Below are 25,407 nucleotides of genomic sequence, written 5' to 3' on the forward strand. Positions count from 1 at the left end.
CCGGGACTTAAGCATCGGATTCTATAACTAGTGTCACAGAAATGGTTCAAAGCATAGTCAGTAAGAAGAGTCAGTCTTCTTGTACATAAGTCGGCATTGTGCCTTTTGTATTTAATTACTATGCAATTTCTGTGTTTCATCGTCAATAAGAAGGTCCAAGGGATACAGTAAACCTGGAGTGAAGCATCGGAATCTATAACTAGAGTCACAGGAATGAATCGAAACATAGTCAGTAAGAAGAGTCAGCCTTGTTGTACTAAAGTTGGCATTGTGCCTTTTGTATATAATTCCGATGCAATTTCTGTGTTTCATCGTCAATAAGAAGGTCCAAGGGATACAGTAAACCTGGAGTGAATCATCGGAATCTATAACTAGTGTCACAGGGATGGTTCAAATCATAGACAGTAAGAAAAGTCAGTATTCTTGTACTTATGTCGGCATTGTGGCTTTTGTAATTAATTCCGATGCAATTTCTGTGTTTCATCTTCACTAAGACGGTCCGAGGGATACAGTAAACCAGAGGTGAAGCATCAGAGTCTATAACTAGTGTCACAGGAATGGTTCAAAACATAGTCAGTAAGAAGAGTCAGTCTTCTTGTACATAAGTCGGCATTGTGCATTTTGTATTTAATTCCGATGCAATTTCTGTGTTTCATCGTCAATTAGTAGGTCCAAGGGATACAGTAAACCTGGAGTGAAGCATCGGAATCTATAGCTAGAGTCACAGGAATGAATCGAAACATAGTCAGTAAGAAGAGACAGCCTTCTTGTACTTAAGTTGGCACTGTGACTTTTGTATTTAGTTCCGATGCAATTTCTGTATTTCACCATCAATAAGAAGGTCAGATGGATACAGTAAACCTGAAGTGAAGGATCGGAATCTATAACGAGGGTCACAGGAATGGATCAAAGCATAGACAGTAGGAAGAGACAGTCTTCATGTACTTAAGTCGGCATTGTGCCTTTTCTATTTAATTCCTATGCAATTTCTGTGTTTCATCGTCAATAAGAAGGTCCAAGGGATATAGTAAACCTGGAGTGAAGCATCGGAATCTATAACTAGTGTCACAGGAATGGTTCAAACATAGACAGTTAGTAGGGTCAGTCTTCTTGTACTTATGTCGGCATTGTGCCTTTTTTATTTAATTCCGATGCAATTTCTGTGTTTCATCGTCAATAAGAAGGTCCAAGGGATACAGTAAACCTGGAGTGAAGCATCGGAATCTATAACTACTGTCATAGGAATGGTTCAAAACATCGACAGTAAGAAGAGTCAGTCCTCTTGTACTTAGTTCGGCACTGTGCCTTCAATATTTAACTCCGATGCAATTTCTGTGTTTCATCGTTAATAAGAAGGTCAGAGGGATGCAGTAAATCTGAAGTCAAGCATCAGAATCTATAACTAGTGTCACAGGAATGGTTCAAAGCATAGTCAGTGAGAACAATCAGTCTTCTTATACTTATGTCGCCATTGTGCCTTTTTTATTTAATTCCGATGCAATTTCTGTGTTTCATCGTCAATTAGAAGGTCCAAGGGATACAGTAAACCTGATGTGAAGCATCGGAATCTGTAACTAGTGTCACAGGAATAGTTCAAAGCATAGACAGTAAGAAGAGTCAGTCTTCTTGTACTTATGTCGGCATTGTGCCTTTTTTATTTCATTCCGATGCAATTTCTGTGTTTCATCGTCAATACGAAGGTCCAAGGGATACAGTAAACCTGGAGTGAAGCATCGGAATCTATAATAAGTGACACAGGGATGATTCAAAACATCGACAGTAAGAAGAGTCAGTATTCTTGTACTTAAGTCGGCATTGTGCCTTTTGTATTTAATTCCAAAGCAATTTCTGTGTTTCTTCGTCAATAAGAAGGTCAGAGGGATGCAGTAAACCTGAAGTGAAGCATCGGAATCAATAACTAGTGTCACAGGAATGGTCCATAGCATAGACAGTAGGAAGAGTCAGTCTTCTTGTGCTTAAATCGGCATTGTGCCTTTTCTATTTAACTCTGATGCAATTTCTGTGTTTCATAGTCAATATGAAGGTCAGAGGGATACAGTAAACCTGAAGTGAAGCATCGGAATCTGTAACTAGTGTCACAGGAATGGTTCAAAACATAGTCAGTAAGAAGAATTAGTCCTCTTGTACTTATTTCCTATGCAATTGTGCCTTTTGTATTTAATTCCGATGCAATTTCTGTGTTTCATCGTCAATAAGAAGGCCCAAGGGATACAGTAAACCTGGAGTGAAGCATCGGAATCTATAACTAGTGACACAGGGATGATTCAAAACATCGACAGTAAGAAGAGTCAGTATTCTTGTACTTAAGTCGGCATTGTGCCTTTTGTATTTAATTCCAAAGCAATTTCTGTGTTTCTTCGTCAATAAGAAGGTCCAAGGTATACAGTAAACCTGGAGTGAAGCATCGGAATCTATAACTAGTGACACATTGATGGTTCAAAACATCGACACTGAGAAGAGTCAGTATTCTTGTACTTAAGTCGGCATTGTGCCTTTTGCATTTCATTCCGATGCACATTTTGTGTTTCATCGTCAATAAGAAGGTCCAAGGGATACAGTAAACCTGAAGTGAAGCATCGGAATCTATAACTAGTGTCACAGGAATGGTTCAAACATAGTCAGTAAGAAGAGTCAGTCTTCTTGTACTTAAGTCGGCATTGTGCCTTTTCTATTTAACTCCGATGCAAATTCGGTGTATCATCGTCAATAAGAACGTCCAAGGGATATAGTAAACCTGGAGTGAAGCATCGGAATCTATAACTAGTGTCACAGGAATGGTTCAAATCATAGACAGTAAGAAGAGTCAGTCTTCTTGTACTTAAGTCGGCATTGTGCCTTTTTTATTTAATTCCGATGCAATATCTGTGTTTCATCGTCAATAAGAAGGTCTAAGGGATACAGTAAACCTGAAGTGAAGCATCAGAATCTATAACTAGGGTCACAGGAAAGGTTCAAAGCATAGACAGTAAGAAGAGTCAGTATTGTTGTACTTAAGTCGGCATTGTGAGTTTTGTATGTAATTCCGATGCAATTTCTGTGTTTCATCGTCAATAAGAAGGTCCAAGGGATACAGTAAACCTGATGTGAAGCATCGAATCTATAACTATTGTCACAGGAATGGTTCAAAACATCGACACTGAGAAGAGTCAGTATTCTTGTACTTAAGTCGGCATTGTGCCTTTTGTATTTCATTCCGATGCACATTTTGTGTTTCATCGTCAATAAGAAGGTCCAAGGGATACAGTAAACCTGAAGTGAAGCATCAGAATCTATAACTAGGGTCACAGGAAAGGTTCAAAACATAGTCAGTAAGAAGAATTAGTCCTCTTGTACTTATTTCCTATGCAATTGTGCCTTTTGTATTTAATTCCGATGCAATTTCTGTGTTTCATCGTCAATAAGAAGGCCCAAGGGATACAGTAAACCTGGAGTGAAGCATCGGAATCTATAACTAGTGACACAGGGATGATTCAAAACATCGACAGTAAGAAGAGTCAGTATTCTTGTACTTAAGTCGGCATTGTGCCTTTTGTATTTAATTCCAAAGCAATTTCTGTGTTTCTTCGTCAATAAGAAGGTCCAAGGTATACAGTAAACCTGGAGTGAAGCATCGGAATCTATAACTAGTGACACAGGGATGGTTCAAAACATCGACACTGAGAAGAGTCAGTATTCTTGTACTTAAGTCGGCATTGTGCCTTTTGTATTTCATTCCGATGCACATTTTGTGTTTCATCGTCAATAAGAAGGTCCAAGGGATACAGTAAACCTGAAGTGAAGCATCAGAATCTATAACTAGGGTCACAGGAAAGGTTCAAAGCATAGACAGTAAGAAGAGTCAGTATTCTTGTACTTAAGTCGGCATTGTGAGTTTTGTATGTAATTCCGATGCAATTTCTGTGTTTCATCGTCAATAAGAAGGTCCAAGTGATACAGTAAACCTGATGTGAAGCATCGAATCTATAACTATTGTCACAGGAATGGTTCAAATCATAGACAGTGGGAAGAGTCAGTCTTCTTGTACTTAAGTCGGCATTGTGCCTTTTGTATTTCATTCCGATGCAATATCTGTGTTTCATCGTCAATAAGAAGGTCAGAGGGATGCAGTAAACCTGAAGTGAAGCATCGGAATCTATTACTAGTATCACAGGAATGGTTCAAAGCATAGACAGTAGGAAGAGTGAGTCTTCTTGTACTTAAATCGGCATTGTGCCTATTCTATTGAACTCCGATGCAATTTCTGTGTTTCATCGTCTATAAGAAGGTCCAAGGGATACAGTAAACCTGGAGTGAAGCATCGGAATCTATAACTAGTGACACAGGGATGGTTCAAAACATCGACAGTAAGAAGAGTCAGTATTCTTGTACTTAAGTCGGCATTGCGCCTTTAGTATTTTATTCCGATGCAATTTCTGCGTTTCATCGTCAATAAGAATGTCCAAGGGATACAGTAAACTGAAGTGAAGCATCGGAAACTATAACTAGTGTCACAGGAATGGTTCAAAGCATAGTCAGTAAGAAGAGTCAGTCTTCTTGTACTTAAGTCGGCATTGTGCCATTGTATTCAATTCCGATGCAATTTCTGTGTTTCATCGTCAATAAATAGGTCCAAGGGATCCAGTAAAGCTGAAGTGAAGCGCTGGAATCTATAACTAGTGTCACAGGAATGGTTCAAATCATAGACAGTAAGAAGAGTCAGTCTTCTTGTACTTAATTCGGCACTGTGCCTTTTGGGTTTAATTCCGATGCAATTTCCGTGTTTCATCGTCAATAAGAAGGTCCAAGGGATACAGTAAACCTGGAGTGAAGCATCGGAATCTATAACTAGTGTCACAGCAATGAATCAAAACATAGTCAGTAAGAAGAGTCAGTCTTCTGGTACTTAAGTCGGCATTGTGCATTTTGTATTTAATTCCGATGCAATTTCTGTGTTTCATCGTCAAAAAGAAGGTCAGAGGGATACAGTAAACCTGAAGTGAAGAATCGGAATCTATTACTAGTGTAAGAGGAATGGTTTAAAGCATAGACAGTGGGAAGAGTCAGTCTTCTTGTACTTATGTCGGCATTGTACCTTTTGTATTTAATTCCGATGCAATTTCTGTGTTTCATCGTCAATGAGAAGGTCAGAAGGATACAGTAAACCAGAAGTGAAGCATCGGAATCTATAACTTGTGTCACAGGAATGGTTCAAAACATAGACGGTAGGAAGAGTCAGTCTTCTTGTACTCAAGTCTGCATTGTGCCTTTTCTATTTACTTCCGATGCAATTTCTGTGTTTCATCGTCAATAAGAAGGTCCAAGGGATACAGTAAACCGGGAGTGAAGCATCGGAATCTATAACTAGTGTCAAAGGAATGGTTCAAATCATAGTCGGTAAGAAGAGTCAGTCTTCTTGTACTTAAGTCGCCATTGTGCTTTTTGTATTAAATTCCGATGCAATTTCTGTGTTTCTTTGTAAATAAGAAGGTCCAAGCGATACAGTAAACCTGGAGTGAAGCATCGGAATCTATAACTAGTGTCACAGGAATGGTTCAAATCATAGAGAGTAAGAAGAGTCTGTCTTCTTGTACTTAATTCGGCACTGTGCCTTTTGGGTTTAATTCCGATGCAATTTCCGTGTTTCATCGTCAATAAGAAGGTCCAAGGGATACAGTAAACCTGGAGTGAAGCATCGGAATCTATAACTAGTGTCACAGCAATGAATCAAAACATAGTCAGTAAGAAGAGTCAGTCTTCTAGTACTTAAGTCGGCATTGTGCATTTTGTAATTAATTCCGATGCAATTTCTGTGCTTCATCGTCAAAAAGAAGGTCAGAGGGATACAGTAAACCTGAAGTGAAGAATCGGAATCTATAACTAGTGTAAGAGGAATGGTTTAAAGCATAGACAGTGGGAAGAGTCAGTCTTCTTGTACTTATGTCGGCATTGTACCTTTTGTATTTAATTCCGATGCAATTTCTGTGTTTCATCGTCAATGAGAAGGTCAGAGGGATACAGTAAACCAGAAGTGAAGCATCGGAATCTATAACTTGTGTCACAGGAATGGTTCAAAGCATAGTCAGTAAGAAGAGTCAGTCTTCTTGTACTTAAGTCGCCATTGTGCCTTTTGTATTTAATTGCGATGCAATTTCTGTGTTTCATCGTCAATAAGAAGGTCAGAGGGATACAGTAAACTTGAAGTGAAGCATCGGAATCTAAAACTAGTGTCACAGAAATGGTTCAAATCATAGACAGTAGGAAGAGTCAGTCTTCTTGTACTTAAGTCGGCATTGTGCATTTTGTATTAAATTCCGATGCAATTTCTGTGTTTCATCGTCAATAAATAGGTCCAAGGGATAGAGCAAAGCTGAAGTGAAGCACTGGAATCTATAATTAGTGTCACAGGAATGGTTCAAATCATAGTCAGTAAGAAGAGTCAGTCTTCTTGTACTGAAGTCGCCATTGTGCCTTTTGTATTAAATTCCGATGCAATTACTGTGTTTCATTGTAAATAAGAAGGTCCAAGGGATACAGTAAACCTGGAGTGAAGCATCGGAATCTATAACTAGTGTCACAGGAATGGTTCAAATCATAGACAGTAGGAAGAGTCAGTCTTCTTGTACTTAATTCGGCACTGTGCCTTTTGGGTTTAATTCCGATGCAATTTCCGTGTTTCATCGTCAATAAGAAGGTCCAAGGGATTCAGTAAACCTGAAGTGAAGCACCGGAATCTGTAACTAGTGTCACATGAATGGTTCAAATCATAGTCAGTAAGAAGAGTCAGTCTTCTTGTACTTAAGTCGGCATTCGGTCTCTTGTATTTAATTCCGATGCAATTTCTGTGTTTCTTCGTCAATAACAATGTTAAATGGATACAGTAAGCCTGAAGTGAAGAATTGGAATGTAAAACTGGTCTCACAGGAAAGGTTCAAATCATACACAGTTAAAAGGGTCAGTCTTCTAGTACTTAAGTCGGCGTTGTGCCTTTTGTATTTAATTCCGATGCAATTTCTGTGTTTCATCGTCAATAAATAGGTCCAAGGGATCCAGCAAACCTAAAGTGAAGCGTCAGAGTCTATAACTAGTGTCACAGGAATGGTTCAAAACATAGTCAGTAAGAAGAGTCAGGCTTATTGTACTTAAGTCGGCATAGTGCCTTTTGTATTTAATTCCGATGCAATTTCTGTGTTTCATCGTCAATAAGAATGTCCAAGGGATACAGTAAACCTGAAGTGAAGCATCGGCATCTATAACTAGTGTCACAGGAATGGTTCAAGGCATAGACAGTGGGAAGAGTCAGTTTTCTTGTACTTAAGTCGGCATTGTGCCTTTTGTATTTAATTCCGATGCAATTTCTGTATTTCATCCTAAATATGAAGGTCCAAGGTATATAGTAAACCTACAGCAAGGCATCGGAATCTATAACTAGTGTCACAGGAATGGTTCAAAACATACACATTAAGAAGAGCGAGTCTTCTTGTACTTAAGTTGGCATTGTGCCTTTTTTATTTAATTCCGATGCAATTTCTGTGTTTCATCGTCAATAAGAAGGTCTAAGGGATACAGTAAACCTGAAGTGAAGCATCAGAATCTATAACTAGTGTCACTGGAATGGTTCGAAACATAGTGAGTAAGAAGAGTAATTCTTCTTGTACTTAAGTCAGCATTGTGCCTTTAGTATTTAATTCCGATACAATTTCTGTGTTTCATCGTCAATGAGAAGGTCCAAGGGAGACAGTAAACCTGAAGCAAAGCACCGGAATCTATAACTAGTGTCACAAGAATGGCTCAAAACATAGTCAGTAAGAAGAGTCAGTCTTCTTGTTTTTAAGTCGCCATTGTGCCTTTTGTATTTAATTCCGATGCAATTTCTGTGTTTCATCGTCAATAAGAAGGTCCAAGGTATACAGTAAACCTGGAGTGAAGCATCGGAATCTATAACTAGTGTCACAGGGATGGTTCAAAACACAGAAAGTAAGAAGAGTCAGTATTCTTGTACTTAAGTCGGCATTGTGCCTTTTTTTGTATTTAATGCCGATGCAATTTCTGTGTTTCATCTTCAATAAGAAGGTCCAAAGGATACAGTAAAGCTGAAGTGAAGCACTGGAATCTATAACTAGTGTCACAGGAATGGTTCAAATCATAGTCAGTAAGAAGAGTCAGTCTTCTTGTACTTAAGTCGCCATTGTGCCTTTTGTATTAAATTCCGATGCAATTTCTGTGTTTCTTTGGAAATAAGAAGGTCCAAGGGATACAGTAAACCTGGAGTGAAGCATCGGAATCTATAACTAGTGTCACAGGAATGGTTCAAATCATAGACAGTAGAAAGAGTCAGTCTTCTTGTACTTAATTCGGCACTGTGCCTTTTGGGTTTAATTCCGATGCAATTTCCGTGTTTCATCGTCAATAAGAAGGTCCAAGGGATACAGTAAACCTGGAGTGAAGCATCGGAATCTATAACTAGTGTCACAGCAATGAATCAAATCATAGTCAGTAAGAAGAGTCAGTCATCTAGTACTTAAGTCGGCATTGTGCATTTTGTATTTCATTCCGATGCAATTTCTGTGTTTCATCATCAAAAAGAAGGTCAGAGGGATACAGTAATCCTGAAGTGAAGAGTCGGAATCTATAACTAGTGTAACAGGAATGGTTTAAAGCATAGACAGTGGGAAGAGTCAGTCTTCTTGTACTTAAGTCGGCATTGTACCTTTTGTAATTAATTCCGATGCAATTTCTGTGTTTCATCGTCAATGAGAAGGTCAGAGGGATACAGTAAACCAGAAGTGATGCATCGGAATCTATAACTAGTGTCACAGGAATGGTTCAAAACATAGAAGGTAGGAAGAGTCAGTCTTCTTGTACTCAAGTCTGCATTGTGCCTTTTCTATTTATTTCCGATGCAATTTCTGTGTTTCATCGTCAATATGAAGGTCCAAGGGATACAGTAAACCGGGAGTGAAGCATCGGAATCTATAACTAGTGTCAAAGGAATGGTTCAAAACATAGACAGTAGGAACAGTCAGTCTTCTTGTACTTAAGTAGGCATTGTGCCTTTTGTATTTTATTCCGATGCAATTTCTGTGTTTCATCGTCAATAAGAAAGTAAGTGGGATATAGTAAACCTGAAGTGAAGCATCGGAATCTATAACTATGTCACAGGAATGGTTCAAAACATAGACAGTAGGAAGAGTCAGTCTTATTGTACTTAAGTCGGCATTGTGCCTTTAGTATTATAGTCCGATCCAATTTCTGCGTTTCATCGTCAATAAGAAGGTCCAAGGGATACAGTAAACCTGAAGTGAAGCATCGGAAACTATAACTAGTGTCACAGGAATGGTTCAAAGCATAGTCAGTAAGGCATTGTGCCTTTTGTATTTTATTCCGATGCAATTTCTGTGTTTCATCGTCAATAAGAAAGTAAGAGGGATTGTGCCTTTTGTATTTAATTCCGATGCAATTTCTGTGTTTCATCTCCAATGAGAAGGTCCAAGGGATACAGTAAAACTGAAGTGAAGCATCGGAATCTATAACTAGTGTCACAGGAATGGTTTAAAACATAGACAGTAGGAAGAGTCAGTCTTCTTGTACTTAAGTCGGCATTGTGCCTTTTCTTTTTAATTCCGATGTAATTTCTGTATTTCATCCTAAATAAGAAGGTCCAAGGTATATAGTAAACCTGGAGTGAAGCATCGGAATCTATTACTGGTGTCACAGGAATGGTTCAAAACATACACAGTAAGAAGAGTGAGTCTTCTTGTACTTAAGTCGGCATTGTGCCTTTTTTATTTAATTCCGATGCAATTTCTGTGTTTCATCGTCAATAAGAAGGTCTAAGGGATGCAGTAAACCTGAAGTGGAGAATCCGAAACTATAAATAGTGTCACTGGAATGGTTCGAAACATAGTGAGTAAGAAGAGTCAGTCTTCTTGTACTTAAGTCAGCATTGTGCCTTTAGTATTTAATTCCGATGCAATTTCTGTGATTCATCGTCAATAAGAAGTTCCAAGGGATACAGTAAACCTGAAGCGAAGCACCGGAATCTATAACTAGAGTCACATGAATGGCTCAAAACATAGTCAGTAAGAAGAGGCAGTCTTCTTGTACTTAAGTCGCCATTGTGCCTTTTGTTTTTAATTCCGATGCAATTTCTGTGTTTCATCGTCAATAAGAAGGTCCAAGGGATACAGTAATCCCGGAGTGAAGCATCTTAATCTATAACTAGTGTACAGGGATGGTTCAAATCATAGAAAGTAAGAAGAGCCAGTGTTCTTGTACCTAAGTCGGCATTGTGCCTTTTGCATTTAATTCCGATGCAATTTCTGTGTTTCATCGTCAATAAGAAGGTCCAAGGGATACAGTAAACCTGAAGTGAAGCATCAGAGTCTACACTTAGTGTCACAGGAAGGGTTCAAAACATAGACAGTAAGATGAGTCAGTCTTCTTGTACATAAGTCGGCATTGTGCCTTTTGTATTTAATTCCGATGCAATTTCTGTGTTTCATCGTCAATAAGAAGGTCCAAGGGATACAGTAAACCTGAAGTGAAGCATCCGAATCTATAACTAGTGTAACAGGAATGGTTTAAAGCATAGACAGTGGGAAGAGTCAGTCTTCTTGTACTTAAGTCGGCATTGTACCTTTTCTATTGAATTCCGATGCTATTTCTGTGTTTCATCGTCAATAAGAAGGTCAGAGGGATACAGTAAACCTGAAGTGAAGCATCGGAATCTATAACTAGTGTCACAGGAATGGTTCAAAACATAGACAATAGGAAGAGTCAGTCTTCTTGTTCTTAAGTCGGCATTGTGCCTTTTCTATTTAATTCCTATGCAATTTCTGTGTTTCATCGTCAATAAGATGGTCCAATGGATATAGTAAACCTGGAGTGAAGCATCAGAATCTATAACTAGTGTCACAGGAATGGTTCAAAACATAGTCAGTAAGAAGAGTCAGTCTTCTTGTACTTAAGTCGACATTGTGCCTTCTGTATTTATTTCCGATGCAATTTCTGTGTTTCATCGTCAACAACAAGGTCCAAGGGATACAGTAAACCTGAAGTGAAGCATCGGTATCTATAACTAGTGTTGTATGAATGGTTCAAATCATAGTCAGTAAGAAGAGTCAGTCTTCTTGTACTTAAGTCGCCATTGTGATTTTTGTATTTAATTCCGATGGAATATCTGTGTTTCATCGTCAATAAGAAGGTCCAAGGGATACAGTAAACCAGGAGTTAAGCATCGGAATCAATAATTAGCGCCACAGGAATTATTCAAAACATAGTCAGTAAGAAGAGTCAGCCTTCTTGTACTTAAGTCGGCATTGTGCCTTTTGTATTTAATTCCGATGCAATTACTGTGTTTCATCGTCAATAAGAAGCTCCAAGGGATACAGTAAACGTGGAGTGTAGCATCGGAATCTATAACTAGTGTCACAGGAATGATTCAAAACATAGTCAGTAAGAAGAGTCAGTCTTCTTGTACTTAAGTCGGCATTGTGCATTTTGTATTTAATTCCGATGCAATTTCTGTGTTTCATCATCAACAAGAAGGTCCAAGGGATACAGTAAACCAGAAGTGAAGCATCGGAATCTATAACTAGTGTCACAGGAATAGTTCAAACATAGACAGTAGTAAGAGTCAGCCTTCTTGTACTTAAATCTGCATTGTGCCTTTCATATTTACTTCCGATGCAATTTCTGTGTTTCATCGTCAACAAGAAGGTCCAAGGGATACAGTAAACGTGGAGTGAAGCATCGGAATCTATAACTAGTGTCACAGGAATGAATCAAAACATAGTCAGTCAGAAGAGTCAGTCTTCTTGTACTTAAGTCGGCATTGTGCCTTTTGTATTTCATTCCGATGCAATTTCTGTGTTTCATCGTCAATAAATAGGTCCAAGGGATCCAGTAAAGCTTAAGTGAAGCACTGGAATCTATAACTAGTGTCACAGGAATGGTTCAAATCATAGTCAGTAAGAAGAGTCAGTCTTGTTTTACTTAAGTCGCCATTGTGCCTTTTGTATTAAATTCCGATGCAATTTCTGTGTTTCATTGTAAATAAGAAGGTCCAAGGGATACAGTAAACCTGGAGTGAAGCATCGGAATCTATAACTAGTGTCACAGGAATGGTTCAAATCATAGACAGTAAGATGAGTCAGTCTTCTTGTACTAAAGTCGGCATTGTGCCTTTTGTATTTAATTCCGTAGCAATTTCTGTGTTTCATCTTCAATAAGAAGGTCCTAGGCATACAGTAAACCTGGAGTGAAGCATCGGAATCTATAACTAGTGTCACAGGATTGGTTCAAATCATAGACAGTAAGAAGAGTCAGTCTTCTTGTGCTTAAATCAGCATTGTGCCTTTTGTATTTAATTCCGATGCAATTTCTGTGTTTCGTCGTCAATATGAAGGTCCAAGGAATACAGAGAACCGTGAGTGAAGCATCGGAATCTGTAACTAGTGTCACAGGAATGGTTCAAAACATAGACAGTAAGATGAGTCAGTCTTTTTGTACTAAAGTCGGCATTGTGCCTTTTGTATTTAATTCCGATGCAATTTCTGCGTTTCATCGTCAATAAGAAGGTCCTAGGCATACAGTAAACCTGGAGTGAAGCTTCGGAAACTATAACAAGTGTCACAGGGATGGTTCAAAACATAGACAGTAAGAAGAGTCAGTATTCTTGTACTTAAGTCGGCATTGTGCCTTTTGTATTTCATTCCGATTCAATTTCTGTGTTTCATCTCCAATGAGAAGGTCCAAGGGATACAGTAAACCTGGAGTGAAGCATCTTAATCTACAACTAGTGTACAGGTATGGTTCAAAACATAGAAAGTAAGAAGAGTCAGTGTTCTTGTACTTAAGTTGGCATTGTGCCTTTTGTATTTAATTCTGATGCAATTTCTGTGTTTCATCTTCAATAAGAAGGTCCAAGGGATTCAGTAAACCTGAACTGAAGCATCAGAGTCTATACTTAGTGTCACAGGAAGGGTTCAAAACATAGTCAGTAAGAAGAGTCAGTCTTCTTGTACATAAGTCGGCAATGTGCCTTTTGTATTTAATTCCGATGCTATTTCTGGGTTTCATCGTCAATAAGAAGGTCCAAGGGATACAGTAAACCTGAAGTGAAGCATCCGAATCTATAACTAGTGTAACAGGAATGGTTTAAAGCATAGTCAGTGGAAGAGTCAGTCTTCTTGTACTTAAGTCGGCATTGTACCTTTTCTATTGAATTCCGATGCAATTTCTGTGTTTCATCGTCAATAAGAAATTCAGAGGGATACAGTAAACCTGAAGTGAAGCATCGGAATCTATAACTAGTGTCACAGGAATGGTTCAAAACATAGACAGTAGGAAGAGACAGTCTTCTTGTACTAAAGTCGGCATTGTGCCTTTTCTGTTTAATTCCTTTGCTATTTCTGTGTTTCATCGTCAATAAGATGGTCCAAGGGATATAGTAAACCTGGAGTGAAGCATCAGAATCTATAACTAGTGTCACAGGAATGGTTCAAAACATAGTCAGTAAGAAGAGTCAGTCTTCTTGTACTTAAGTCGACATTGTGCCTTCTGTATTTATTTCCGATGCAATTTCTATGTTTCATCGTCAATAACAAGGTCCGAGGGATACAGTAAACCTGAAGTGAAACACCGGAATCTATAACTAGTGTCACATGAATGGTTCAAATCATAGTCAGTAAGAAGAGTCAGTCTTCTTGTACTTAAGTCGCCATTGTCCTTTTGTATTTAATTCCGATGGAATTTCTGTGTTTCATCGTCAGTAAGAAGGTCCAAGGGATACAGTAAACCTGGAGTGAAGCATCGGAATCAATAACTAGTGACACAGGGATGGTTCAAAACATAGACAGTAATAAGAGTCAGTATTCTTGTACTGAAGTCGGCATTCTGCCTTTTGTATTTAATTCCGATGCTATTTCTGTGTTTCCTCGTCAATAAGAAGGTCCAAGGGATACAGTAAACCTGAAGTGCGGCACCGGAATGTGTTACAGGAATGGTTCAAAACATAGTCAATACGAAGTGTCAGTCTTCTTGTACTTAAGTCGGCATTGTGCCTTTTGTATTTAATTCCGATGCAATTTCTATAATTCATTGTCAATAAGGAGTTCCAAGGGATACAGTAAACCTGGAGTGAAGCATTGGAATCTATAACTAGTTTCACAGGAATGGTTCAAAACATAGTCAGTAAGAAGAGTCAGTATTCTTGTACTTAGGTCTACAATGTGCCTTATGTATTAAATTAGGATGCAATTTCTGTGTTTCATTGTAAATAAGAAGCTCCAAGGGATACAGTAAACCTGGAGTGAAGCATCGGAATCTATAACTAGTGTCACAGGAATGGTTCAAATCATAGACAGTAAGAAGAGTCAGTCTTCTTGTACTTAATTCGGCACTGTGCCTTTTGGGTTCAATTCCGATGCAATTTCCGTGTTTCATCGTCAATAAGAAGGTCCAAGGGATACAGTAAACCTGATGTGAAGCATGGGAATGTAAAATTGGTCTCACAGGTGAGGTTCAAAGCATACACAGTAAGAAGGGTCAGTCTTCTTGTACTTAAGTCGGCATTCGGTCTCTTGTATTTAATTCCGATGCAATTTCTGTGTTTCTTCGTCAATAAGAATGTCCAATGGATACAGTAAGCCTGAAGTGAAGAATCGGAATCTAAAACTGGTTTCACAGGAAAGGTTCAAATCATACACAGTAAGAAGAGTCAGTCTTCTTGTACTTAAGTCGGCATTGTCCCTTTTGTATTTAATTCCGTTGCAATTTCTGTGTTTCATCGTCAATAAGATGGTCGGAGGGATACAGTAAACATGAAGTGAAACATCCGAATCCATAACTAGGGCCACAGGAATGGTTTCAAAGCATAGTCAGTAAGACGAGTCAGTCTTCTTGTGCGTAAATCATCGTTGTGCCTTTTGTATTTAATTCCGATGCAATTTCTGTGTTTCATCGTCAATATGTAGGTCCAAGGGATACAGAAAACCGGGAGTGAAGCATCGGAATCTGTAACTAGTGTCACAGGAATGGTTCAAATCATAGACAGTAAGATGAGTCAGTCTTCTTGTACTTACGTCGGCATTGTGCCCTTTATATTTAATTCCGATGCAATTTCTGTGGTTCATTGTCAATAAGAAGGTCCAAGGGATACAGTAAACCTAGAGTGAAGCATCGGAATCTATTACTAGTGTCACAGGAATGGTTCAAAACATAGACAGTAAGAAGAGTCAGTCTTCTTGTACTTAATTCGGCATTTTGCCTTTTGTATTTAGTTCCGACGCATTTTCTCTGTTTCATCGTCAATAAGAACGTCAGAGGGATACAGTAAATCTGAAGTCAAGCATCGGAATCTATAACCAGTGTTACAGGAATGGTTCAAACCATAGTCAGTAAGAAGAGTCAATCTTCTTGTACTAAAGTCGGCATTGTGCCTTTTGTATTTAATTCCGATTCAATTCCTGTGTTTCATCGTCAATAAGAAGGTCCAAGGCATACAGTAAACCTGGAGTGAAGCATCGGAATCTATAACTAGTGTCACAGGAATGATTCAAAACATAGACAGTAGGAAGAGTCAGTCTTCTTGTACTTAAGTCGGCACTGTGCCTCTTGTTTTTAATTCCGATGCAATTTCTGTAATTCATCCTAAATAAGAAGGTCCAAGGTATATAGTAAACCTGGAGTGAAGCATCGGAATCTATAACTAGTGTCACAGGAATGGTTCAAATCATAGACAGTAAGAAGAGTCAGTCTTCTTGTGCTTAAATCAACATTGTGCCTTTTGTATTTAATTCCGATGCAATTTCTGTGTTTCGTCGTCAATATGATGGTCCAAGGGATAGAGAAAACCGGGAGTGAAGCATCGGAATCTGTAACTAGTGTCACAGGAATGGTTCAAAACATAGACAGTAAGATGAGTCAGTCTTCTTGTACTAAAGTCGGCATTGTTCCTTTTGTACTTAATTCCGATGCAATTTCTGCGTTTCATCGTCAATAAGAAGGTCCTAGGCATACAGTAAACCTGGAGTGAAGCTTCGGAAACTATAACAAGTGTCACAGGGATGGATCATAACACAGACAGTAAGAAGAGTCAGTATTCTTCTACTTAAGTCGGCATTGTGCCTTTTGTATTTAATTCCGATTCAATTTCTGTGTTTCATCTCCAATGAGAAGGTCCAAGGGATACAGTAAACGTGAAGCGAAGCACCGGAATCTATAACTAGAGTCACATGAATGGCTCAAAGCATAGTCAGTAAGAAGAGTCAGTCTTCTTGTACTTAAGTCGCCATTGTGCCTTTTGTTTTTAATTCCGATGCAATTTCTGTGTTTCATCGTCAATAAGAAGGTCCAAGGGATACAGTAAACCTGGAGTGAAGCATCGTAATCTACAACTAGTGTACAGGGATGGTTCAAAACATAGAAAGTAAGAAGAGTCAGTGTTCTTGTACTTAAGTCGGCATTGTGCCTTTTGTATTTAATTCCGATGCAATTTCTGTATTTCATCTTCAACAAGAAGGTCCAAGGGATACAGTAAACCTGAACTGAAGCATCAGAGTCTATACTTAGTGTCACAGGAAGGGTACAAAACATAGTCAGTAAGAAGAGTCAGTCTTCTTGTACATAAGTCGGCAATGTGCCTTTTGTATTTAATTCCGATGCTATTTCTGTGTTTCATCGTCAATAAGAAGGTCCAAGTGTTACAGTAAACCTGAAGTGAAGCATCCGAATCTATAACTAGTGTAACAGGAATGGTTTAAAGCATAGACAGTGGGAAGAGTCAGTCTTCTTGTACTTAAGTCGGCATTATACCTTTTCTATTTAATTCCGATGCAATTTCTGTGTTTCATCGTCAATAAGAAGGACAGAGGGATACAGTAAACCTGAAGTGAAGCATCAGAATCTATAACTAGTGTCACAGGAATGGTTCAAAACATAGTCAGTAAGAAGAGTCAGTCTTCTTGTACTTAAGTCGACATTGTGCCTTCTGTATTTATTTCCGATGCAATTTCTGTGTTTCATCGTCAATAACAAGGTCCAAGGGATACAATAAACCTGGAGTGAAGCATCGGAATCTATAACTAGTGTCACAGGAATGGTTCAATCATAGACAGTAAGAAGAGTCAGTCTTCTTGTACTTAATTCGGCACTGTGCCTTTTGGGTTTAATTCCGATGCAATTTCCGTGTTTCATCGTCAATAAGAAGGTCCAAGGGATACAGTAAACCTGATGTGAAGCATGGGAATGTAAAATTGGTCTCACAGGTGAGGTTCAAAACATACACAGTAAGAAGAGTCAGTCTTCTTGTCCTTAAGTCGGCATTCGGTCTCTTGTATTTAATTCCGATGCAATTTCTGTGTTTCTTCGTCAATAAGAATGTCCAATGGATACAGTAAGCCTGAAGTGAAGAATCGGAATCTAAAACTGGTTTCACAGGAAAGGTTCAAATCATACACAGTAAGAAGAGTCAGTCTTCTTGTACTTAAGTCGGCATTATCCCTTTTGTATTTAATCCCGTTGCAATTTCTGTGTTTCATCGTCAATAAGATGGTCGGAGGGATACAGTAAACATGAAGTGAAACATCCGAATCCATAACTAGGGCCACAGCAATGGTTCAAAGCATAGTCAGTAAGACGAGTCAGTCTTCTTGTGCTAAAATCATCATTGTGCCTTTTGTATTTAATTCCGATGCAATTTCTGTGTTTCATCGTCAATAAGAAGGTCCAAGGCATACAGTAAACCTGGAGTGAAGCTTCGGAAACTATAACAAGTGTCACAGGGATGGTTCAAAGCATAGACAGTAAGAAGAGTCAGTATTCTTGTACCTAAGTCGGCATTGTGCCTTTTGTATTTAATTCCGATTCAATTTCTGTGTTTCATCTCCACTGAGAAGGTCCAAGGGATACAGTAAAACTGAAGTGAAGCATCGGAATCTATAACTAGTGTCACAGGAATGGTTCAAAACATTGACAGTAGGAAGAGTCAGTCTTCTTGTACTTAAGTCGGCATTGTGCCTCTTCTTTTTAATTCCGATGCAATTTCTGTATTTCATCCTAAATAAGAAGGTCCAAGGTATATAGTAAACCTGGAGTGAAGCATCGGAATCTATAACTAGTGTCACAGGAATGGTTCAAAACATACACAGTAAGAAGAGTGAGTCTTCTTGTACTTAAGTCGGCATTGTGACTTTTTTATTTAATTCCGATGCAATTTCTGTGTTTCATCGTCAATAAGAAGGTCTAAGAGATACAGTAAACCTGAAGTGAAGAATCCGAATCTATAACTAGTGTCACTGGAATGGCTCGAATCTTAGTGAGTAAGAAGAGTTAGTCTTCTTGTACTTAAGTCGGCAATGTGCCTTTTGTATTTAATTCCGATGCAATTTTTGTGTTTCATCCTCAATAAGAAGGTCCAAGGGATACAGTAAACCAGGAGTTAAGCATCGGAATCAATAATTAGCGCCACAGGAATGGTTCAAAACATAGTCAGTAAGAAGAGTCAGCCTTCTTGTACTTAAGTCGGCATTGTGCCTTTGGTATTTAATTCCGATGCAATTACTGTGTTTCATCGTCAATAAGAAGGTCCAAGGGATACAGTAAACCTTTAGTGAAGCATCGGAATCTATAACTAGTGTCACAGGAATGAATCAAAACATTGTCAGTAAGAAGAGTCAGTCTTCTTGTACTTAAGTCTGCATTGTGCATTTTGTATTTAATTCCGATGCAATTTCTGTGTTTCATCATCAACAAGAGGGTCCAAGGGATACAGTAAACCAGAAGTGAAGCATCGGAATCTATAACTAGTGTCACAGGAATAGTTCAAACATAGACAGTAGGAAGAGTCAGTCTTCTTGTACTTAAATCTGCATTGTGCCTTTTATATTTACTTCCGATGCAATTTCTGTGTTTCATCGTCAATAAGAAGATCCAAAGGATACAGTAAATCGGGAGTGAAGCATCGGAATCTATAACTAGTGTCACAGGAATGGTTCTAAACATAGACAGTAGGAAGAGTCAGTCTTCTTGTGCTTCAGTCGGCATTGTGCCTTTTGTATTTAATTCCGATGCAATTTCTGTGTTTCATCGTCAATAAGAAAGTAAGAAGGATACAGTAAACCTGAAGTGAAGCATCGGAATCTAAAACTAGTGACACAGAAATGCTTCAAATCATAGACAGTAGGAGGAGTCAGTCTTCTTGTACTTAAGTCGGCATTGTGCCTTTTCTATTTAATTCCGATGCAATTTCTGTGTTTCATCGTCAATAAATAGGTACAAGGGATCCAGTAAAGCTGAAGTGAAGCACTGGAATCTATAACTAGTGTCACAGGAATGGTTCAAATCATAGTCAGTAAGAAGAGTCAGTCTTCTTTTACTTAAGTCGCCATTGTGCCTTTTGTATTAAATTCCGATGCAATTTCTGTGTTTCATTGTGAATAAGAAGGTCCAAGGGATACAGTAAACCTGGAGTGAAGCATCGGAATCTATAACTAGTGTCACAGGAATGGTTCAAATCATAGACAGTAAGAAGAGTCAGTCTTCTTGTACTTAATTCGGCACTGTGCCTTTTGGGTTTAATGCCGATGCAATTTCCGTGTTTCATCGTCAATAAGAAGGTCCAAGGGATACAGTAAACCTGATGTAAAGCATGGGAATGTAAAATTGGTCTCACAGGTGAGGTTCAAAACATACACAGTAAGAAGAGTCAGTCTTCTTGTACTTAAGTCGGCATTCGGTCTCTTGTATTTAATTCCGATGCAATTTCTGTGTTTCTTCGTCAATAAGAATGTCCAATGGATACAGTAAGCCTGAAGTGAAGAATCGGAATCTAAAACTGGTCTCACAGGATAGGTTCAAATCATACACAGTAAGAAGAGTCAGTCTTCTTGTACTTAAGTCGGCATTGTCCCTTTTGTATTTAATTCCGTTCCAATTTCTGTGTTTCATCGTCAATAAGAAGGTCGGAGGGATACAGTAAACCTGGAGTGAAGCATCGGAATCTATAACTAGTGTCACAGGAATGGTTCAAATCATAGACAGTTAGAAGAGTCAGTCTTCTTGTGCTTAAATCAACATTGTGCCTTTTGTATTTAATTCCGATGCAATTTCTGTGTTTCGTCGTCAATATGAAGGTCCAAGGGATACAGAAAACCGGGAGTGAAGCATCGGAATCAGTAACTAGTGTCACAGGAATGGTTCAAAACATAGACAGTAAGATGAGTCAGTCTTCTTGTACTAAAGTCGGCATTGTTCCTTTTGTATTTAATTCCGATGCAATTTCTGCGTTTCATCGTCAATAAGAAGGTCCTAGGCATACAGTAAACCTGGAGTGAAGCTTCGGAAACTATAACAAGTGTCACAGGGATGGTTCAAAACATAGACAGTAAGAAGAGTCAGTATTCTTGTACTTAGGTCGGCATTGTGCCTTTTGAATTTAATTCCGATTCAATTTCTGTGTTTCATCTCCAATGAGAAGGTCCAAGGGATACAGTAAACCTGAAGCAAAGCACCGGAATCTATAACTAGACTCACATGAATGGCTCAAAACATAGTCAGTAAGAAGAGTCAGACTTCTTGTACTTAAGTCACCATTGTGCCTTTTGTTTTTAATTCCGATGCAATTTCTGTGTCTCATCGTCAATAAGAAGGTCCAAAGGATACAGTAAACCTGCAGTGAAGCATCTTAATCTGCAACTAGTGTACAGGGATGGTTCAAAACATAGAAAGTAAGAAGAGTCAGTGTTCTTGTACTTACGTCGGCATTGTGCCTTTTGTATTTAATTCCGATGCAATTTCTGTGTTTCATCTTCAATAAGAAGGTCCAAGGGATACAGTTAACATGAACTGAAGCATCAGAGTCTATACTTAGTGTCACAGGAAGGGTACAAAACATAGTCAGTAAGAAGAGTCAGTCTTCTTGTACATAAGTCGGCAATGTGCCTTTTGTATTTAATTCCGATGCTATTTCTGTGTTTCATCGTCAATAAGAAGGTCCTAGGGATACAGTAAACCTGAAGTGAAGCATCCGAATCTATAACTAGTGTAACAGGAATGGTTTAAAGCATAGACAGTGGGAAGAGTCAGTCTTCTTGTACTTAAGTCGGCATAGTACCTTTTCTATTTAATTCCGATGCTATTTCTGTGTTTCATCGTCAATAAGAAGGACAGAGGGATACAGTAAACCTGAAGTGAAGCATCGGAATCTATAACTAGTGTCACAGGAATTGTTCAAAACATAGACAGTAGGAAGAGACAGTCTTCTTGTACTAAAGTCGGCATTGTGCCTTTTCTATTTAATTCCGATGCTATTTCTGTGTTTCATCGTCAACAAGATGGTCCAAGGGATATAGTAAACCTGGAGTGAGGCAGCAGAATCTATAACTAGTGTCACAGGAATGGTTCAAAACATAGTCAGTAAGAAGAGTCAGTCTTCTTGTACTTAGGTCGACATTGTGCCTTCTGTATTTATTTCCGATGCAATTTCTGTGTTTCATCGTCAATAACAAGGTCCAAGGGATACAGTAAACCTGAAGTGAATCACCGGAATCTATAACTAGTGTCACATGAATGGTTCAAAACATAGACAGTAAGAAGAGTCAGTCTTCTTGTGCTTAAATCAACATTGTGCCTTTTGTATTTAATTCCGATGCAATTTCTGTGTTTCGTCGTCAATATGAAGGTCCAAGGGATACAGAAAACCGGGAGTGATGCATCGGAATCAGTAACTAGTGTCACAGGAATGGTTCAAAACATAGACAGTAAGATGAGTCAGTCTTCTTGTACTAAAGTCGGCATGGTTCCTTTTGTATTTAATTCCGATGCAATTTCTGCGTTTCATCGTCAATAAGAAGGTCCTAGGCATACAGTAAACCTGGAGTGAAGCTTCGGAAACTATAACAAGTGTCACAGGGATGGTTCAAAACATAGACAGTAAGAAGAGTCAGTATTCTTGTACTTAGGTCGGCATTGTGCCTTTTGAATTTAATTCCGATTCAATTTCTGTGTTTCATCTCCAATGAGAAGGTCCAAGGGATACAGTAAACCTGAAGCGAAGCACCGGAATCTATAACTAGAGTCACATGAATGGCTCAAAACATAGTCAGTAAGAAGAGTCAGTCTTCTTGTACTTAAGTCACCATTGTGCCTTTTGTTTTTAATTCCGATGCAATTTCTGTGTCTCATCGTCAATAAGAAGGTCCAAAGGATACAGTAAACCTGCAGTGAAGCATCTTAATCTGCAACTAGTGTACAGGGATGGTTCAAAACATAGAAAGTAAGAAGAGTCAGTGTTCTTGTACTTACGTCGGCATTGTTCCTTTTGTATTTAATTCCGATGCAATTTCTGTGTTTCATCTTCAATAAGAAGGTCCAAGGGATACAGTTAACATGAACTGAAGCATCAGAGTCTATACTTAGTGTCACAGGAAGGGTACAAAACATAGTCAGTAAGAAGAGTCAGTCTTCTTGTACATAAGTCGGCAATGTGCCTTTTGTATTTAATTCCGATGCTATTTCTGTGTTTCATCGTCAATAAGAAGGTCCTAGGGATACAGTAAACCTGAAGTGAAGCATCCGAATCTATAACTAGTGTAACAGGAATGGTTTAAAGCATAGACAGTGGGAAGAGTCAGTCTTCTTGTACTTAAGTCGGCATAGTACCTTTTCTATTTAATTCCGATGCTATTTCTGTGTTTCATCGTCAATAAGAAGGACAGAGGGATACAGAAAACCTGAAGTGAAGCATCGGAATCTATAACTAGTGTCACAGGAATGGTTCAAAACATAGACAGTAGGAAGAGACAGTCTTCTTGTACTAAAGTCGGCATTGTGCCTTTTCTATTTAATTCCGATGCTATTTCTGTGTTTCATCGTCAACAAGATGGTCCAAGGGATATAGTAAACCTGGAGTGAAGCATCAGAATCTATAACTAGTGTCACAGGAATGGTTCAAAACATAGTCAGTAAGAAGAGTCAGTCTTCTTGTACTTAAGTCGACATTGTGCCTTCTGTATTTATTTCCGATGCAATTTCTGTGTTTCATCGTCAATAACAAGGTCCAAGGGATACAGTAAACCTGAAGTGAATCACCGGAATCTATAACTAGTGTCACATGAATGGTTCAAAACATAGACAGTAATAAGAGTCAGTATTCTTGTACTTAAGTCTACAATGTGCCTTTTGTATTTAATTCCGATGCAATTTTTGTGTTTCATCCTCAAGAAGAAGGTCCAAGGGATACAGTAAACCAGGCGCTAAGCATCGGAATCAATAATTAGCGCCACAGGAATGGTTCAAAACATAGTCAGTAAAAAGAGTCAGCCTTCTTGTACTTAAGTCGGCATTGTGCCTTTTGTATTTAATTCCGATGCAATTACTGTGTTTCATCGTCAATAAGAAGGTCCAAGGAATGCTGTAAACCTGGAGTGAAGCATCGGAATCTATAACTAGTGTCACAGGAATGAATCAAACATAGTCAGTAAGAAGAGTCAGTCTTCTTGTACTTAAGTCGGCATTGTGCAGTTTGTATTTAATTCCGATGCAATTTCTGTGTTTCATCATCAACAAGAAGGTCCAAGGGGTACAGTAAACCAGAAGTGAAGCATCGGAATCTATAACTAGTTTCACAGGAATAGGTCAAACATAGACAGTAGGAAGAGTCAGTCTTCTTGTACTTAAAACTGCATTGTGCCTTTTGGGTTTAATGCCGATGCAATTTCCGTGTTTCATCGTCAATAAGAAGGTCCAAGGGATACAGTAAACCTGATGTAAAACATGGGAATGTAAAATTGGTCTCACAGGTGAGGTTCATAACATACACAGTAAGAAGAGTCAGTCTTCTTGTACTTAAGTCGGCATTCGGTCTCTTGTATTTCGTTGCGATGCAATTTCTGTGTTTCTTCGTCAATAAGAATGTCCAATGGATACAGGAAGCCTGAAGTGAAGAATCGGAATCTAAAACTGGTGTCACAGGAAAGGTTCAAATCATACACAGTAAGAAGAGTCAGTCTTCTTGTACTTAAGTCGGCATTGTCCCTTTTGTATTTAATTCCGTTCCAATTTCTGTGTTTCATCGTCAATAAGAAGGTCGGAGGGATACAGTAAACCTGGAGTGAAGCATCGGAATCTATAACTAGTGTCACAGGAATGGTTCAAATCATAGACAGTAAGAAGAGTCAGTCTTCTTGTGCTTAAATCAACATTGTGCCTTTTGTATTTAATTCCGATGCAATTTCTGTGTTTCGTCGTCAATATGAAGGTCCAAGGGATACAGAAAACCGGGAGTGAAGCATCGGAATCTGTAACTAATGTCACAGGAATGGTTCAAAACATAGACAGTAAGATGAGTCAGTCTTCTTGTACTAAAGTCGGCATTGTTCCTTTTGTATTTAATTCCGATGCAATTTCTGCGTTTCATCGTCAATAAGAAGGTCCTAGGCATACAGTAAACCTGGAGTGAAGCTTCGGAAACTATAACAAGTGTCACAGGGATGGTTCAAAACAAAGACAGTAAGAAGAGTCCGTATTCTTGTACTTAAGTCGGCATTGTGCCTTTTGTATTTAATTCCGATTCAATTTCTGTGTTTCATCTCCAATGAGAAGGTCCAAGGGATACAGTAAACCTGAAGCGAAGCACCGGAATCTATAACTAGAGTCACATGAATGGCTCAAAACATAGTCAGTAAGAAGAGTCAGTCCTCTTGTACTTAAGTCGCCATTGTGCCTTTTGTTTTTAATTCCCATGCAATTTCTGTGTTTCATCGTCAATAAGAAGGTCCAAGGGATACAGTAAACCTGGAGTGAAGCATCTTAATCCACAACTAGTGTACAGCGATGGTTCAAAACATAGAAAGTAAGAAGAGTCAGTGTTCTTGTACTTAAGTCGGCATTGTGCCTTTTGTATTTAATTCCGGTGCAATTTCTGTGTTTCATCTTCAATAAGAAGGTCCAAGGGATACAGTTAACCTGAACTGAAGCATCAGAGTCTATACATAGTGTCACAGGAAGGGTACAAAACATAGTCAGTAAGAAGAGTCAGTCTTCTTGTACATAAGTCGGCAATGTGCCTTTTGTATTTAATTCCGATGCTATTTCTGTGTTTCATCGTCAATAAGAAGGTCCAAGGGATACAGTAAACCTGAAGTGAAGCATCCGAATCTATAACTAGTGTAACAGGAATGGTTTAAAGCATAGACAGTGGGAAGAGTCAGTCTTCTTGTACTTAAGTCGGCATTGTACCTTTTCAATTTAATTCCGATGCAATTTCTGTGTTTCATCGTCAATAAGAAGGACAGAGGGATACAGTAAACCTGAAGTGAAGCATCGGAATCTATAACTAGTGTCACAGGAATGGTTCAAAACACAGACAGTAGGAAGAGACAGTCTTCTTGTACTAAAGTCGGCATTGTG

The sequence above is a fragment of the Schistocerca piceifrons genome, unplaced genomic scaffold (assembly GCF_021461385.2).
Source record: "Schistocerca piceifrons isolate TAMUIC-IGC-003096 unplaced genomic scaffold, iqSchPice1.1 HiC_scaffold_1544, whole genome shotgun sequence".
In the NCBI taxonomy this organism is placed as follows: Eukaryota; Metazoa; Arthropoda; class Insecta; order Orthoptera; family Acrididae; genus Schistocerca; species Schistocerca piceifrons.